At 39.3% G+C, this 17,702-nt stretch overlaps 1 long non-coding RNA gene across 1 annotated transcript in view; it reads right to left on the reverse strand.

The window, feature by feature from the left end:
* LOC106080582 (uncharacterized) overlaps positions 1-17,702 on the reverse strand; it is a 274,430-nt gene that overhangs the window by 167,090 nt on the left and 89,638 nt on the right. The gene's annotated exons all lie outside the window — the stretch shown is intronic.

Raw genomic sequence — 17,702 nt, forward strand, 5'->3', positions numbered from 1 at the left:
AAATGTTGTCTATTCATTTAATTTTTGGCTTTGTAAAAAACTTCATTGACTTCCAGGCCGAACACACCACTATGGATTCTGGATTATGGATAAAAGCTTCTAGGAACCGAAAAAGGACGATGGAGAGACCGGTTTACATGGGAGCTATATTAGATTATAGATCGATTCGAACCGTACTTGGCACAGTCGTTGGAGGTCATAACAGAACACCGCATGCCATGTCAAGTTTCAGTAAATCGGACAAAAATTTCGGCTTGTAAGGACTCAAGAAGTCAAATCGGGAAATCGGTTTATATGAGAGCTATATCAGGTTATAGACCAATTTGGTCCGTATTAGGCAGAGTTGTTGGAAATCGTAACAGAACACCGCATGCCAAGTTGCAGCCAAATCGGAAACAAATTTCGGATTTTTAGGGCTCAATAAGCCAAATCGGGAGATCGGTTTATATGGGGGCTACATCAGGTTATTGATCGATTTGAAACGTACTAGGCAGAGTTGTTGAAAGTCATATCAGAACACTACGTGCACAATTTTAGCCAAATCGGACAAAAATTTCGGCTTGTAAGGACTCATGAAGTCAAATCGGGAAATCGGTTTATATGAGAGCTACATCAGGTTACAGACCGATTCGGACCGTACTTGGCACAGTCGTTGGAAGTCATAACAGAACACCACGTGCAAGATTTCAGCCAAATCGGACGAAAATTGCGGCATGTAAGGACTCAATAAGCCAATTCGAGAGATCGGTTTCTATGGGGGCTCCATCAGGTTATAGGCCGATTTGAACCGTACTAGGCAGAGTTGTTGATAGTCATAGCAGAACAGTACGTACACAATTTCAGCAAAATCGGACAAAAATTGCGGTTTGTAGGGCCCAAGAAGTCAAATCGGAAGATCAGTTTATGTGGAAGCTATATCAGGTTATAGACCGATTTGGACCGTAATTAGCACAGTTATTAAAAGTCATAACGGAAAACCACGTGCAAGATTTCAGCCAAATCGGACAAAAATTGCGGTTTGTAAGAGCTCAAAAAGCCAAATCGGGAGATAGGTTTATATGGGAGCTTTATCCAAGTTTTAACCGATATGGCCCATTTGCAATTCCCAGCGACCTACATCAATATTAATTATCTATAATAAAAAACAAAATAAAATATAAGTAGTAAAAGAAATATGGATATCGAATTTAATTCATCACTCAATAGAAGAAATATGCACACTGTGGTCAACTGGGAAATAGTGGGCTAATACCATTTAGAGAAAATAGAATAGGGACTACGCTCTTTCAAATCTATTTAATTTGATGCCCTAAGTATTGAAGAAATCAAGATATTGGCCATTTTTGGCAAAATTTGGTCATTTTTCCAGATGAGCCAATGATGCAGATATTGATGATTTTAAAGAACTGACACCCCACGAGACTGAACCATTAAGTGTCACATACAAAAACAGCCCATCTTACCAGCGTGGGTTAAACAATTATAACCAAGTTAAAGGAACTATGCTAGCAAATGGGAAAATAAACATGTATTTCAACGAAAATATAGCAAAGTCTGTGTGCCATATTTCAGCCAAGTCACGTGAAAATTGAGGTTTCTTGTGGCTCAAGAAATCAAATCCTGGGATCGGGCAGTATTCTAGGGGATTAAGAAATCAAAACATGGGGCTAATATTAAAAGTCATAACGGTAATCAGTGTTCAGCCAAATCAGGCGAAAATTGAGGTTTCTAATGGTCCAATAAGCCAAGTCCGGGGATTGGTTTAAATGGGGGATGTATCCAAATCTGAAACGACTGGCCTATATGCAATCAACAACGATATACATACATCATTAGGAAATATTCGTGAACATTTTCAAGAGGCTAGCTTTACGCGTTCGACAGACGGAGGGATGGACGACTCAGAACGTCGATACTCTGAGGAATATATATATACTTTATGGGGTCAGATCAATAATTCGAGGTGTTACAAACGGAATGCATAGACCAGTAAACCCCCATCCTGTGGTGGTGGGTGTAACAAAAGAGGTCACAAGTCTAATGGGCGTTATGACCGATTTTTGAGCGGTTATAATGAAAAAAAAAAAAAATATTGGACTTTATGACTGCTTCAGGGTACGGTATCTCTTGGAGACCGGTCATAACACCCAAAAACATTTTTGCGCGCAATGACTGGTCGCTAAGAGATATGGACCATACTTGCCGTTACTATGAGACAAAATAAATAACAAACAAGTAAAAGCGTGCTAAGTTCGGCCGGGCCGAATCTTATATACCCTCCACCATGGATCGCATTTGTCGAATTGCTTTTCCGGCATCTCTTCTTAGGCAAAAAAGGATATAAGAAAAGATTTGCTCTATTAGAGCGATATTAAGATATGGTCCGGTTTGGACCACAATTATATATGTTGGAGACCTGTGTAAAATGTCAGCCAATTCGAATAAGAATTGCGCCCTTTTGGGGCTCAAGAAGTAAAATAGAGACCTCGATTTATATGGGAGCTGTATCGGGTTATAGATCGATACAGACCAAAAAAACACATATTTGATGGTCATGAGAGGATCCGTCGTACAAGATTTCAGGCAAATCGGATAATAATTGCGACCTCTAGAGACTCAAGAAGTCAAAATCCCAGATCGGTTTATATGTCAGCTATATCAGGTTATGAACCGATTTGAACCTTATTTTACACAGTTGTTGAAATTAAGAATAAAATACGTCGTGCAAAATTTCATTCCAATCGGATAAGAATTGCGCACTCTAGAGGCTCAAGAAGTCAAGACCCAAGGTCGGTTTATATGGTAGCTATATCAAAACATGGACCGATTTGAACCATACTTGGTATAGTTGTTAAATATATGTTGGCAAAATTTCATTCCAATCGGATAAGAATTGCGTATTCTATAGGCTCAAGAAGTCAAGACCCAAGATCGGTTTATATGGCAACTATATCAGGTTATGAACCGATTTGAACCTTATTTGACACAGTTGTTGAAAGTAAAAATAAAATACGTCATGCAAAATTTCAGCCAATTCGGATAAGAATTGCGCATTCTAGAGGCTCAAGAAGTCAAGACCCAAGATCGGTTTATATGACAGCTATATCAGGTTATGAAACGATTTCAACCATACTTTGCACAGTTGTTGGATATCATTACAAAACACGTCGTGCAAAATTTCATTCCAATCGGATAAGAATTGCACACTCTAGAGGCTCAAGAAGTCAAGACCCAAGATCGGTTAATATGGCAGCTATATCAAAACATGGACCGATATGGCCCATTTACAATACCAACCGACCCACACTAATAACAAGTATTTGTGCAAAATTTCAAGCGGCTAGCTTTACTCGTTCGGAAGTTAGCGTGCTTTCGACAGACAGACGGACGGACATGGCTAGATCGACATAAAATGTCGCGACGATCAAGAATATATATACTTTATGGGGTCTCAGACGATTATTTCGAGTAGTTACAAACAGAATGACGAAATTAGTATACCCCCCATCCCATGGTGGAGGGTATAATAACAAAATATTACGCCTCAAATTTCATCAAAATCGGATAACAATTGCGCACTCTATAGGCTCAAGAAGTCAAGATCCGGGATCGATTTATATGGCAGCTATAACAGGCTCTGAACCGATTTGGACCATTCTTTGCACAGTTATTGGAAGTCAGAACAGAACACCTCATGCAGAATTTCAACAAAATCAGATATGTAATAATTTCGCCCTCTAGAGTCGCAAGAAGTCAAGATCCATTCGGTTTATATCATCACGGCTGTTGGAAGTCAATCCAAAACTTTACCTGCAAAATTTTCCAGATCGATTGGATTAAACCATACTTGACACAGTTGTAAGAAGTCGAAACACAACATCTCATGCGAAATTTAAACTGAGACTCAGTTCAGTAGTTCGATAGGTTAAAAACGGAATTACGAATTTAGTATATAGGATATAGGGATATCCAATAATTTGACGGTTTTGCTGACATTATGTAATAAAATAAAATTTGAAAAAAAAATCTCAGAAAAATTTTTTTTTTTAAATTTTCAAAAAAAAAATTTTTACATTCAAAAAAATAAAAATTTTACAAAATTTTCTGTAAAAATCACATTTAAAAATGTTTCATAGAAATAAAATATTAAACACATATTCTGAAAAGACATACATATGTATGTACATACATAAATATCACAAATTGTCTTTAGTTTCCTAAAAAAAAGTTTCCATTTTGAGCTGCTAAGAGTGAATATAAAAACAACTGATTTTAAAAGTGTCTCCCTGCTGTCAGCCTCTGCAGCAGCTACGCTGAGGTTGTTTGGATGATGCGTTAACTGCTTGAGGTTGACTTATTGTTGCTTTCTGTTCTTGTCACAACCAACATTCATTTGAAAAAGATGACACTTAAGTAGCCATAAATGGCCATTGCCCATCTATAAATACTTATTTTATGTTATGCCCTCCACCTTACGTGAGGGTATATTTATTTCGTCGTTCCGTTTGAAAGACCTCTTAAATATGGGGGGTAAGACCCAAAAATGTATATAAATTCTTGATTGCCTGAAATTCGTTCTAGTCTTGTCCGCCTGTTTGACTCTCAAACGAGTAATGCTAGTCGCTCGAAATTTTCCACAAATACTTTTTTAAGCCGCAGGTCCGTGGGGGCTTTTGGGCCTGTAGAAGGCTCCAATCTCATTTGTTATGGATAAGTTTATAGTTTCTGGATATAAATGGAAACCATACAAAGAGCTTGGCTAATGCGAGCCATGGCAAAGGGTATACAAAATTCGGCACAGCCGAACTTATCGACTGAGCTGAAAGTTCGGCCGACTTAACTTTTCTTGTTTGCGCGTATGCTTGGCTTCTTCCATTCGGTGTGCATGATATTTCTCACGCATTTAATAATAATTTACATATTCAATTTCTTTGAAAAATTTGTTTAAATAGGAACTTTTCCATAGCCGCTGGTGGCGACTCGGCCTTCCCTTCTGACAGGGTTGTCCACATCCCCCAATTGTGGAACTGTTGAAGGAAAGGGTCACATATATATGTGAAGGAAATATGTTGGATAAAGTGCGGTTAGTCTGTCCGTGTCAAGCACGGAAGACAAACTAATTCGTACCGTCGGACGTGTTCAAGCTTTGGTTCGACGGTGTTTGTAAATCTAAAGCTGAAAGGGAAGGACATAGGAATGGTCGCTAATTTTTTACCATCTTTAGATAAAATTGTTATACCCTCCACCATAGGATGGGGGGTATACTAATTTCGTCATTCTGTTTGTAACTACTCGAAATATTCGTCTGAGACCCCATAAAATATATAAATTGAATATATAAATTGAATTTTATTACCAAAATCAGTGTTCGGTTCGAAATGTGTTCATTCACCGTAACGTTGCCTCCAACAGCATCTTTGAAAAAATACGGTCCAATGATTCCACCAGCGTACAAACCACACCAAACAGTGCATTTTTCGGGATGCATGGGCAGTTCTTGAACGGCTTCTGGTTGCTCTTCACTCCAAATGCGGCAATTTTGCTTATTTACGTAGCCATTCAACCAGAAATGAGCCTCATCGCTGAACAAAATTTGTCAAAATTTTAACACATTTCGAACCGAACACTGATTTTGGTAATAAAATTCAATGATTTGCAAGCGTTGCTCGTTAGTAAGTCTATTCATGATGAAATGTCAAAGCATACTGAGCATCTTTCTCTTTGACACCATGTCTGAAATCCCACGTGATCTGTCAAATACTAATGCATGAAAATCCTAACCTCAAAAAAATCACCCTTTATATATTCTTGATTGTCGCGACATTTTATGTCGATCTAGCCATGTCCGTCCGTCTGTCTGTCGAAAGCACGCTAACTTACGAAGGAGTAAAGCTAGCCGCTTGAAATTTTGCACAAATACTTTTTATTAGTGTAGGTCGGTTGGTATTGCAAATGGGCCATATCGGTCCATGTTTTGATATAGCTGCCATATAAACCCATCTTGTGTCTTGACTTCTTGAGCCGCTAGAGGGCGCATTACTTATCCGATTTGGCTGTAATTTTGCACGTGGTGATTTGTTATGACTGATTTGTTATAATTGTGCTAAGTATGGCGCAAATCGGTTCATATCCTGATATAGCTGTCATATAAACCGATCTTGGGTCTGGACTTCTTCAGCTTTTAGAGGGTGCAATTCTTATGCGATTTGGCTGTAACATCGCACATGGTGTTTTGGTATCACTTCCAATAACTGTGTTAAGTGTGGTTCAAATCGATTCACAACCTGGTATAGCTGCCATATAAACCGATCTTAGATCTTGATTTCTTGAGCCGCTAGAGAGCGCAATTCCTATCCAATTTGGCTGAAATTTTGCACGAGGTGTTTTGTTATGACTTTAAACAAATGTGCTAAGTATGGCGCAAATCGGTATATAACCTGATATTGTTGTCATATAAACCGATCTGGGATCTTGACTTCTTGAACCTCTAGAGGGCGCAATTCTCATCCGATTTGGAAGAAATTTTGTACAGCGGCTTCTCTCATGACCTTCAACATACGTGTCCAATATGGTCTGAATCGATCTATAGCTTGATACAGCTCCTATATAATTATATAATTAATTATAAATATATATTTTGCTTCTTGAACCCTTACAAGGCCCAATTCTTATCTGAATGTACTGAAATATTACACAATGACTTTCACAATTCATTTATGGTCCGAATGGGACTATAACTTGATATAGCTCCAATAGCATAACAATTCTTATCCATTATTCTTTGTTTGCCTAAAAAGAGATACCGCGCAAAGAACTCGACAAATGCGTTCTATGGTGGAGGGTATATAAGATTTGGTCTGGCAGAACGTAGCACGCTCTTACTTGTTTTTTCTGGATACTCAAAAATCCCTACAAAAAAGTCCGCTTGAGGACTACAATATCTCGTCTTGTAACGAAGGCATTTGTGTTTCGATTTTCATTTTACAAAATTTACATTGACGTTGCTTAAACTTTTTTTTGTGAAGAGGACACATTGTAGATGCGTTTTAAGTTAAATTTGGGCGAGATATGTCAGCTTAAAAGGTTCGTGAAATCGTACAATTGCAGGTCGTTGGAGCTTGCAAATGGGCTATATGGGTTTAGATTTGGATGTAGCTCTTAAAAAACACTGATCCGCAGATTTGACTTCTTGAACCCCTAGAAGCCCCAATTTACATATGATTTGGGTGAAATTTTGCACGGAGTCTTTTTAATTTTTATGTCCATCACGATAGGATAGGGAGTATATTCATTTAGTTATTCCCTTTGTAACATATCGTAATATCAATTTCTGACCCTACAAAGTATATATATTTCGGATCGTCGAAAAATTCTAAGACGATTTAACGATGTCCGTGTGTCTGTCCGTCTGTATGTTGTAATCACTCTGCGGCCTTCAAAAATTGAGATATTGAGCTAAAATTTGGCGCACATACGACTTTGTGATGCACGCTGGTTAAGTTCTTGAACGGGTCAAATCGGACCATATTTGGATATAGCTGCTATATAGATCGATCTGTCGATGAAGGGTCGGTCTAATGTCCATATATGCTTTATTTGTTATCCAATTTCGCTGAAATTTGAAACAGGAGTAGTTTTAGGCCTCCTGACATCTGACCCAAATATGGTTCAGATCGGACTATATTTAGATATAGCTGCCCTATACACCGATCTGCCGATAAGGGTCTAAAGCCCATAAAAGCCTTATTTATTACGCGGTTTCGCTGAAATTTTGAAATAGTGAGTTATTTTAAGCCTTCCGACATCTGAACTAAATATGGGTAAGATCGGACTATATTAAGATATAGCTGCCATATAGACCGATCTCCCGATAAAGGGTCTGAAGCCCATAAAAGCTTTATTTTTTATTCGATTTCGTTGAAATTTGAAACAGCGAGTTGTTTTTAGCTTACCGACATCTGTTTCAAACATGGTTCAGATCGGACTGTATTTAGATATAGCTGTCATACCGACCGATATGCGGATTAAGGGTCTGAAGGCCATAAAAGCTATTGGGTTGCCCAAAAAGAAATTGCGGATTTTTCATATAGTCGGCGTTGACAAATTTTTCACAGCTTGTGACTCAGTAATTGCATTCTTTCTTCTGTCAGTTATCAGCTGTTACTTTTAGTTTGCTTTAGAAAAAAAGTGTAAAAAAAGTATATTTGATTAAAGTTCATTCTAAGTTTTATTAAAAATGCATTCACTTTCTTTGAAAAAATCCGCAATTACTTTTTGGGCAACCCATATATTTATTACCCAATTTCGTTGAAATTTGAAATAGTGATTTTTTAAGCCACCCGCCATCTGACACAAATATGGCAAAAATCGGATTGTATTTAGATATTGGTGTCATACAGATCGATTTGCGTATTAAGGGTCTAGAGCTCATTAAAGCTTTATTTATTACCCAATTTCGGTGAAATTTTAAATAGTGATTCATTTTAAGCCTCTCGCCCTTCGACCCAAATATGAGTCGTATCAGTCTTTATAGATATAGCTGTCATATAGACTGATCTTCCAATTTAGGGTCTTAATTCAATAAAATGCAGATTTATTGTCGGAAACGTATATGAATTTTCGGGACCTGAATAAAATATGATCGAGACCAGCCTCTATTAAGATATAACTACGGATATAGTAGTGGAGTTATAATAAAATAGGATGATTATTAAATCCTTCTTTATTTTGGTCCAGATGGGTCCAGATTTGGTTGTAGCTGCCATATAGAACGATCTCTCGTTTTAAAGTCTTGGCCCTAAAAAAGCGCATTTATTATCCGATTTCGTTGAAATTTGACGCAGTGACTTATGTTAGGCTTTTCGACATCTGTGTCCAATATGGTTCAGATCGGTTTGTATTTGGATATAGATGCCAAAAAGATCAATATTTTGTTCTATAAATTTGAATAGTGACTTATATTTATTAGACCACTCAATATCCTTGCCGAATTTGGGTGCATGAGCTATCCAGTTTTCACCGGATTGTGCCCGGCTGAACTTAAAATCATTTTACTTGTTTGTAACTGGTATAGCTACCATATAAACCGATCCTAAAATTTTACTTCTTGATCCCCTGGAAATTGCAGTTGCTATCCAATTGGTCTTAAATTGTACATTTAGTGATCTCTTACGACTTTCATGAAACTTGTCAAAAGTGTAATCCAAATCGGTCAATAATCTGATATAGCTGGCTGAAACTAAGCACGTAGTTTTCTATTTCGACTTTCACCAATCGTGCCAAGTATAATCCAAATTGGTCAATAAAGCCTAAAAGCCAAAATTGTTATCCGATTTGGCTGAAACTTTACACATAGCGCCTTATTATCACTTCCAAAATTTATGGTAAGAATTGTTCAAATCGATCAACTGTCAAAACTCACATATAAACCGATCTCCCAATTAATTTTCTACGGCCCCTTGAGCTTAAATTTTTGCCTTAGTTGGCAGACATTTGATATGTAAAAAATATGTAAAATTTCGAGAAAAATTGTTATTGTAATTTTGTCTTAAAAAATAATTTCGTTAAAATATAAATTTTATAGAAAATTTTTATTTTTTTTATCTCTTTAGAACATATTGCCAAAATTCTATTTTTGGAGCAAATGTAAAATGTTAATTCAGTTTGAAAGTATTCAATATAACGACATGCAAATGTACAAAATCTTTAAAACTGGAAAATTTTTAAAATTTCTCTTGGTTTTTGTTGAAACAAACATAAGTTATTAAATTTAAATTTTATGTAAATTAAAAAAAAATACAAAAATAAAAAAAACTGTCATGGGATTCGAGCCCGGGTCTCCAGAACATCTACAGCAGAACATCTCCAAATTAGGTATGAATCGTGAGTTTGTTGCCTTACTCTATTTCGCAATGCATAGATTTTTCCTATTTCCAAACAGCTTTGAATAGAGGCTGAGTTTTATTGCCACCTGCATGAATGACTGACTACCTGTGCCATTTTTGGAACTTTGCAAAGGAGAAAGAACAAACAACAACAAAGGTAAACACTGAATTTTTACTATCTACCTGTTGTCTGTTTCAATAGCAGCGTCAATCGTTTTGTATTGGTGCTGAGTTAACCGCTAATCTTTGGCTGCTGGTTTTCTCTGCCTTTGTCTCAAAGATCTTGAAATGAGCAAGGAAACAACTACAGAGTTGCCGTTTTGCACTTTTTCAACCAACATAAGCGGGAGGGAATTAAAGTTTTTGGGGATTTGGATGTATCGACACCACCATGAATGACTGACTACCTGTGCCATTTTTGGACCTTTGCAAAGGGTAAGAAAAGACAACAACAAAGGTAAACACTGAAGTTTGAATATCTCCATGTTGTCTGTTTCAACAGCTGCGCCAATCGTATTGTTTTGTGCCGAGCATTTAACATACATACATAAATTTTCCCACAAATATTCCAATATTCTACTTCTCTCAAATCAATGAGTGAAATACGATTAAAGTTTTAGCTTAAGGATCAGCAACCACTTTTAGCAGAATACGAACGAGGAGCCGAGTTACCGCTCTTTGCCTGCTGTTGTTCTCTGTCTTTGGCTCAAAGTTCTTCAAATGAGCATGGTGACAACTGCAGAGTTGCCGCTTTAAACTTTTTCTACCAACATAAGGAGGATGGATTTAAAGTTTTTAGGGATTTGGTCGTATGGACAACATGATTTTGGTAGATTGTAGTCTTGTGTTGTTCCGGAACGAACTAGCACAAACAAATCAAAGCGTGCTAAGTTCGGCGGGGCAATCTTGGGTATGCATCTCCGTGGATTCCGTTAAAAATGTACCCTTATTAACTGAGACTCGATAATTTTAATCTCAAGAAGTCATAGCGGGATATCGGTACTTAGGGGGGCCTTTATCATTATATTGACCGATTCGTATAAAACTTGACACTGATGTTGTAAGTCAATGGAGACTTCTAAGTGCTGAAGATCTATATTTGTTTATAGACCGATTCGGATCATACTTGGCATGGATATTGGAAGTCATAACTCAAGACTTTGTTTCGAACTCCAGCCTAATAGAATGAAAATTGAGGCTTCTGGGGGATCAAGAAGTCAAATCAGGGGATCGGTTTACGTAGGGGCTATATCGGTTTATAGACCGATTCGGATCATACTTGGCATATATCAAGACTTTGTTTTGAACTCGAGGCAAATCGAATGAAAATTGAGGCTTCTGGGGGCTCAAGAAGAAAAATCAGGCGATCGGTTTAGAAAGTGGGCGACCTCCCATTACTTGGACCTAATGTTTTATGGCATATTTGTAATCTATTGCCTAATACTTTTCATTTGAGTTCCATATTGACATGAATTTCGAATATATCTCTTTAGAGGAGTTTTGGGGTTGGGGGGCCCGCTGGGTATTGGACCCAAATTTTAATACCATATTCCTTTTCTGGTCTCCAATACCTTTCATTTGATACCCCTAGTGTGTCCATCGGACGTTTTTGGGGTAAAGGGGAGGGTCCACCTCCACCAAATATCTAAAAATTATATAGCCTATGTTTCCTTCCAGACAAACGTCAACAATCTATGAAAATTTTAAAAAAATCGGTTCAGCCAAGTATCATATAATAGTAATAATGGGTCTAATGGCGTTTTTGAGGGGTGGCGTGACCTCCCTATATATTTCGATCTGATTTTGTATGCCAAATTCGAAATCTCCCGAATACCTTTCATTTGAGCCCCATATTGAAATGAACGTCCAAAATGTCTGTTTGGGGTGGCTCGATGGGTACCTAGACTCAAATTTTAATACCATATTCGTATTCTGCTCTCCAATACCTTTCACTTGATACCTATATAGTCCCGATCGGTCCGCTTTGGATTTTGGGTTGTGTTTTTTGGCATAAGGAGGAGAGTCCGTCTCCCTTCCGATACCGAAAAATTACAATGTTTCCAATGTTTCCTTCCAGACCAACCTAAACAATATGCGAAAATTTCGAGAAAATCGGTTCTGCCGTTTTTCAGTCTATACGGAATATATACTTCGGCATGGGTTTCTATGCCAGATTCGTAATCTACTCCCGCATACTTTTCATTTGATACCCATATTGTCCTTATCGGTCCACTTTTGATTTTGGGTGGTGTTTTGGGGTAACGGTGGAGGATCCACCCCCTTCGGCTATCAATAAATTATAAAGCCTATTCCTACTTTCTGACCATATTCGTAATCTACTCCCGAATACCTTTGATTTGAAACCCATATTGTCATTATCGTCAAATAAAGCTATTTTAAGGGGTTTTAGGGCTGGGGCGGCCCCTAGGTACTTGGACCCAACTTTTATTATGAAATTTATACTCTACTCTTGAATACCTTGCATTTGAATCCCATATTGTCCCGATGGCTCCATTTATTTTTGGGTTGTAGTTTTGGGGTTAGGGGGAAGGTCCGCCCCCCTCGCGATATCAAAAAATTATATAGCCTATGTTTCCTTCCAGACCAACCTACACAATCTGTGAACATTTCAAGGTAATCGGTTCAGCCGTTTTTGAACAAACAAACAAACCGACAACCAAACACAAATTGAATTTTATATATAAGATTATGAGTATGCCATTCCATTGCAGACTTAGAACATGGACTATCTGGAGTAGCCTGGCCAGCTACCGGGCCCATTTGAGGGGGTTCCCTACTTCCTTATTGGGGAAAGTCTTAGGATTCTTCGCGCCAAGCTTCTAAAAAACAAGGAGCTTTTTTTTTCCTCCACCTCTACGTTTTTGCCGGAGAAGGCCCATGCCAGAGAAAACCCGTGGTTCGAGGAAAGTCTGAAGCCTCTGCAAGCCAATCGACTGGAGGAGCATTGCGCAGCTACTCAAGCAGTCTAGGTTTCAGTAGCAGACAACATGCTTCGTTCAAATACCACTACCGCAGCTGCTGGGTCTTTAGTTACTAAGCCTTCGCCCGGACCATCAACCAACTGCTATCCTTAGGCGGCCCAAAAATGTTTGCCTAAAGATGTACAAAGTGCAGAAATAGTCTTGTAGAGAACATTAAAAATACGTCTCTGGTAATGCAAATTTGCCCATGAACATACCATTAAGGAACAAGGGCAAACTTCCTGCATATTAGTGGAGACTGTCCGATTCAAGTTTAAGCGTAGTTATAAGGGGTCTCCTCTTTAGTCCGAGTCCGAACGGCGTCTCGCAGAGGGGGATAAGTTTTTACACGGCTTCTATGCATGGCATAGTACCCTAAATACGTTGCCAGCCTTAGAAGGGGATAACTACCACTGAAACAATTTTCTGATGTTCTTGACAGGATTCGAATCCAGGCGTTCAGCGTCAAAGGCGGACATGCTAACTTCTGTGCTACGGTGACCTCCTGTATTTCCTAATTTTTTTTTAAATTAATCCCATAAACCAAATACCAATTTAAGGTCTCTTCTATCTCCCTCACTCTTCAAAATTCCCCAATGACCCATGTTTTATCACAGTGACATTTGGCAAATCTGCATCTGTTTTTATAATCTCCTTGAAAACCCAACTAAACTTGTCTCTCTTATCTTTGTCTAGGCGTCGTTGCTTTGATAACCAGCTAACCAAAGAACCAACCAACCATGCATCCAACAAAACGAAACGGAATAGTCACTCTCATAAATCATCTACCAAAAGAGACCAAGGCCATCCAATAAGAATACCAAAAACACCAAACAAGCATAAGTGTTAAGGATAAGATAGACAATGGTGCCATCAGCCAAGCCAGCCATTCATTCATTTTTGTGTCAGCCGCCTCAACACCAATTGCGAATTCATCACTTCACTCCCTACCTTTCTCCATCTCTTTTTCTCTCTCTGGATTCAAGAATTTTGCTGTGATTTTTTTGTTTTTGGGTGGCAGGGGAGTGAGACACTGCAAAAATCCCACAGGAAATTTATTTGAAAAATTCAGATTTACACACGTGGGAGGAAAGTAGATGACAACAACAGCACCAACCACACTGGCCGCCAACAACGGTGTTGATGTTAATAATCTCTGCAATAAGAGTCATTTTTCAACTGTCAACGTGCAGGTTGTCAAAGGAGAAGAAGGTGAAGTAGGCGGAGGGTTGAAATATGTAGACCAGTGATATGGTCATTCATTTGCATATGTGCCACATACGTGAAGGTCAAAGATTATTGTGTGTATGTGTGTGCAGTGCGTATGGTTGATTGAATGGGTGTGTGTATGTGTGTGTGTGTGTGTCACATATGATGGATATTATGGCCATAAACATGGAAAGAGGTCAAGCCAAAGAGCTTCAACAAAGTCCACTTGAACGATTTAACATGCTATCCATGAACATGGGTGATTGGCATGTTATCACGTTTAAGTTGGTTTAGTGTGGCCTTTCATAGGGTCTGGGAGATATGTTAAACGGTTTGGCACCAACAGCAAACAACTAAAAGAGTGCAAAGTTCGGCCGGGCCGAATCTTGGAAACCCACCTCCATGGATACTGCTAAAATTTACACATATGAACTTAGTTTAAGAGTACATGGGAACTCTACGTACCCAATTTCTGTCAAATCAGGAAAAAATTTTAAATTCTAGAGACCGTAGAAGGCAAATCGGGAGATTGGTTTATAGGGGAGCTATATCAGGTTATAGACCGATTTGGACGTTGGAAGTCACAACAGAACACCACGTGCAAATTTGTAGTCCAATTGGGCAATTATTGCGGCTTGTAGAGTTTCAAGATCTCAATTCGAGAGATCGCTTTAAATGGGTGCTATATCAGGTTTTAAACCGATTTGGACCAAACTTACCACGGATGTTGAAAGGTATAATAGAGCACTACTAACAAAATTTCAGTCACATCAAATAATTGAAAAATTTGAAACTTCTAGGGGAAGAGGAAGACTAATCGAGCTAACGGTTGATATGGGAGCTATATCAGGTTAAACATTTGGACCGTACTTGGCACGGTTATGGGAAGTCATAACAAAATATTATGTGCGAAATTTCAGACAAATCGGACATAATTGCAGTTTCTAGGGGATAACAGATCAAATCTAAGAATCACTTTATATGGGAGATATATCCAAATCTGAACCGATATGGCCCAATATGCAATTCCCAATGATCTGTATCAACTAGAAGTTTCTGTGCAAAATTTCAAGGGGATATCTTAGTTTGTTCGACCCCTATCGTGATTTTCATAGACAGACAGACACTTCGTATTAATGTGGATCGTTGGGGATTGCAAAGGGCCATATCGGTTCAGAATAGGATATAGCTCTCACATAAAGTGATCCTTATACTTGACTTCTCGAGCCTCTGGAAGCCGAAATTGTTATCCGATGAAATTTGGCAAGTAGTGTTTTGTTACAACTTCCAATAGCCATGCCAATTATGGTACAAATCCGATGCTGGGGCTTAAAGGTTGACTAGGGTCATACATTCACATAGAAACTAAATCTGCCTTAGTGCGCCTTAGTTTTCTAGGTGAATGCAGTCTTCGGGTCCAACCTGAACAAAAATTTATCCCAGGAAATACAAAACAGGAAAAATTATAGAAAGTAACTCTGCAGGTGGTCAACGGAACAGCACTGGGAATCCAACCGAACCGGTAGATTCGGCAGGGACGCAAAATCGGCAGGACAGCAAACCCCCAACAACACCAATTTTTGCAAACAGTACACTGGTCTGACAATATAAAATTGGCATATACGCTCTCGGGAGTTGAAGCGATCCAGCTTTACGAAACGGATGAGGAGAAGATCCAAATGGTCTCCTTAGACCCGAGACCAGCTAGAACCTGAATTCCTGGTGGAAAGGCGGGTGCCCTGCAAGGAGATTAACGGAAAGTACAGAAGACGGACGAGTAGAAAGGGGAAGAAGGCTACAAACGCTCGTTACGGTTTCTAAGGAAAATGGAGGGTCTAGAGCCATCCACCCTGACGATCCGTGACAACCGTTTGAGGCGCAAACATAGGTTCCACGTCAGGAATTAAGAGTCTATGATTAACAATACAGACTGCTACATCAGACGATACCACAAAAATGCACCAATTCTAACAAAACAACGAAAACTGGTAAAAGCACTACAGACCAAACCGAGACCGCAAATGGAAGCACCGCGCATAACACCAAACCCATATAAGGGCATAACTGTTAAGTCAAAGCCTTTCATTGATCCTGCTTTCAAACCAAGGAAAGGTGGTCAGGAGAGTGTCCACCCGGCAAGAGCAAATGACCGGCCCAATCCAGGGATTACGAGGCAGCCTGATGGCAAACAGGCCAAGAAATTGACCAGTTTGTCTTCAGCACCTGAACTGCAAGTGCCGACTAAACACGGAAACAGGATTCATGATCTGAGAGAAGATTCTCCGAGCTCTATTGTAAGCTATTGGAAGAATAACGATAACGACTCCTTCGCGGCTTTCGATGGCGCCAAGTAGCAGAAGGGCCATTGGACGCGGAAATGAGAAGCATTAAATTTTCTTTGGACCTGTATCAGCGGCCTTAACCCTATTTGGTCTGGCATGGACATAAAGCTGGTCGTGATTGAACAATTCCCCTGCTGGGCAACGTTGCTGGTGTGGATTCCTTCTCCTGTATTGGAGGATGAAACCATACTTAGACTGTTAAAGGGCAGAACAAACTTTTTTCAGCTGAGGACCGGACGATTGAAAGGGAACGAGAGAGATATAAAGGTAATGGCAAGGATCTCTAGATCAGTGTGGAATCAGAATCCTTTTCACTCTTGAAGTCCTCGCTTGGAGAGACAAAATTTTTCTTAAACCAGGAAAGAATGGCCCTCCACTCCGGTTATGACAAGGCCACTCACGAAGCTAGGGGGCAGTTAGTGCAGATTAACCTACACCTCTCAGAAGGCAGCAACGGATGAGCTGCTGAGAACTATGGGGGGAGATGGTATGCGGAGAAAAGCAGCAGTAAGGCACTGAGCACTTTTTACTACTGCAGGAGGAGGTTCTGTAAGAAGTGGTGGTAACTACCAATAAGATTTATTGGATGTGTACGGCCATTGTGAGATCAGTACTAACCAATGGGGCATTGGTATGATGGAGGGCCATGGATAAGAGATCTCATACAAGGAAGTTCGAGAAGGTCCAGAGACTAGACTGCGTCGGCGTCAGAGGGCCACTGAAATCCGCACCGCAGGCAAAGTCTGGAATGCTGAATATGCAAGCTATGGTTAGGTTTAGTTTAAGTGGCAGTCGGCCATCAGACTCATGTATTCTGCATGCTATTGATGTGAAGGATCTCCGACGATCCGGCAACGGTATAGAGTGGAATTAGGGCATTCAGAATTGTTTTCCAGGGATAAATGAATCTAGGGCTAATGCTGTGATTGAGGAAGATGAGACCTCGATCTTCACTGACGGCACCAAGAAGGAGTCAGGGTCTGTATAGGACGCACTCAACATCGAAGTCTCTGAGACTGACGGACATGTTAATGGTCTTTCAGGCAGAGGTCTGTGCAATTACAGTAGCTGCACGAGAAATCTGTCTATCTGGGAATCTATCGCTTCGAAACTCAAGATTTATGTGTGAGTATGGTGAGGTCGAGGTGTGTGAGGATTTTTTGGAGTTCCGGGACATAAAGGGATTTCAGTGAATGAAATCCCTACTCTACTACTCTACTCTACTCTACTCTACTCTAATCTACTCTACTCTACTCTAATCTACTCTACTCTACTCTACTCTACTC

Source organism: Stomoxys calcitrans, chromosome 2 (genome assembly GCF_963082655.1).
Source record: "Stomoxys calcitrans chromosome 2, idStoCalc2.1, whole genome shotgun sequence".
In the NCBI taxonomy this organism is placed as follows: domain Eukaryota; kingdom Metazoa; phylum Arthropoda; class Insecta; order Diptera; family Muscidae; genus Stomoxys; species Stomoxys calcitrans.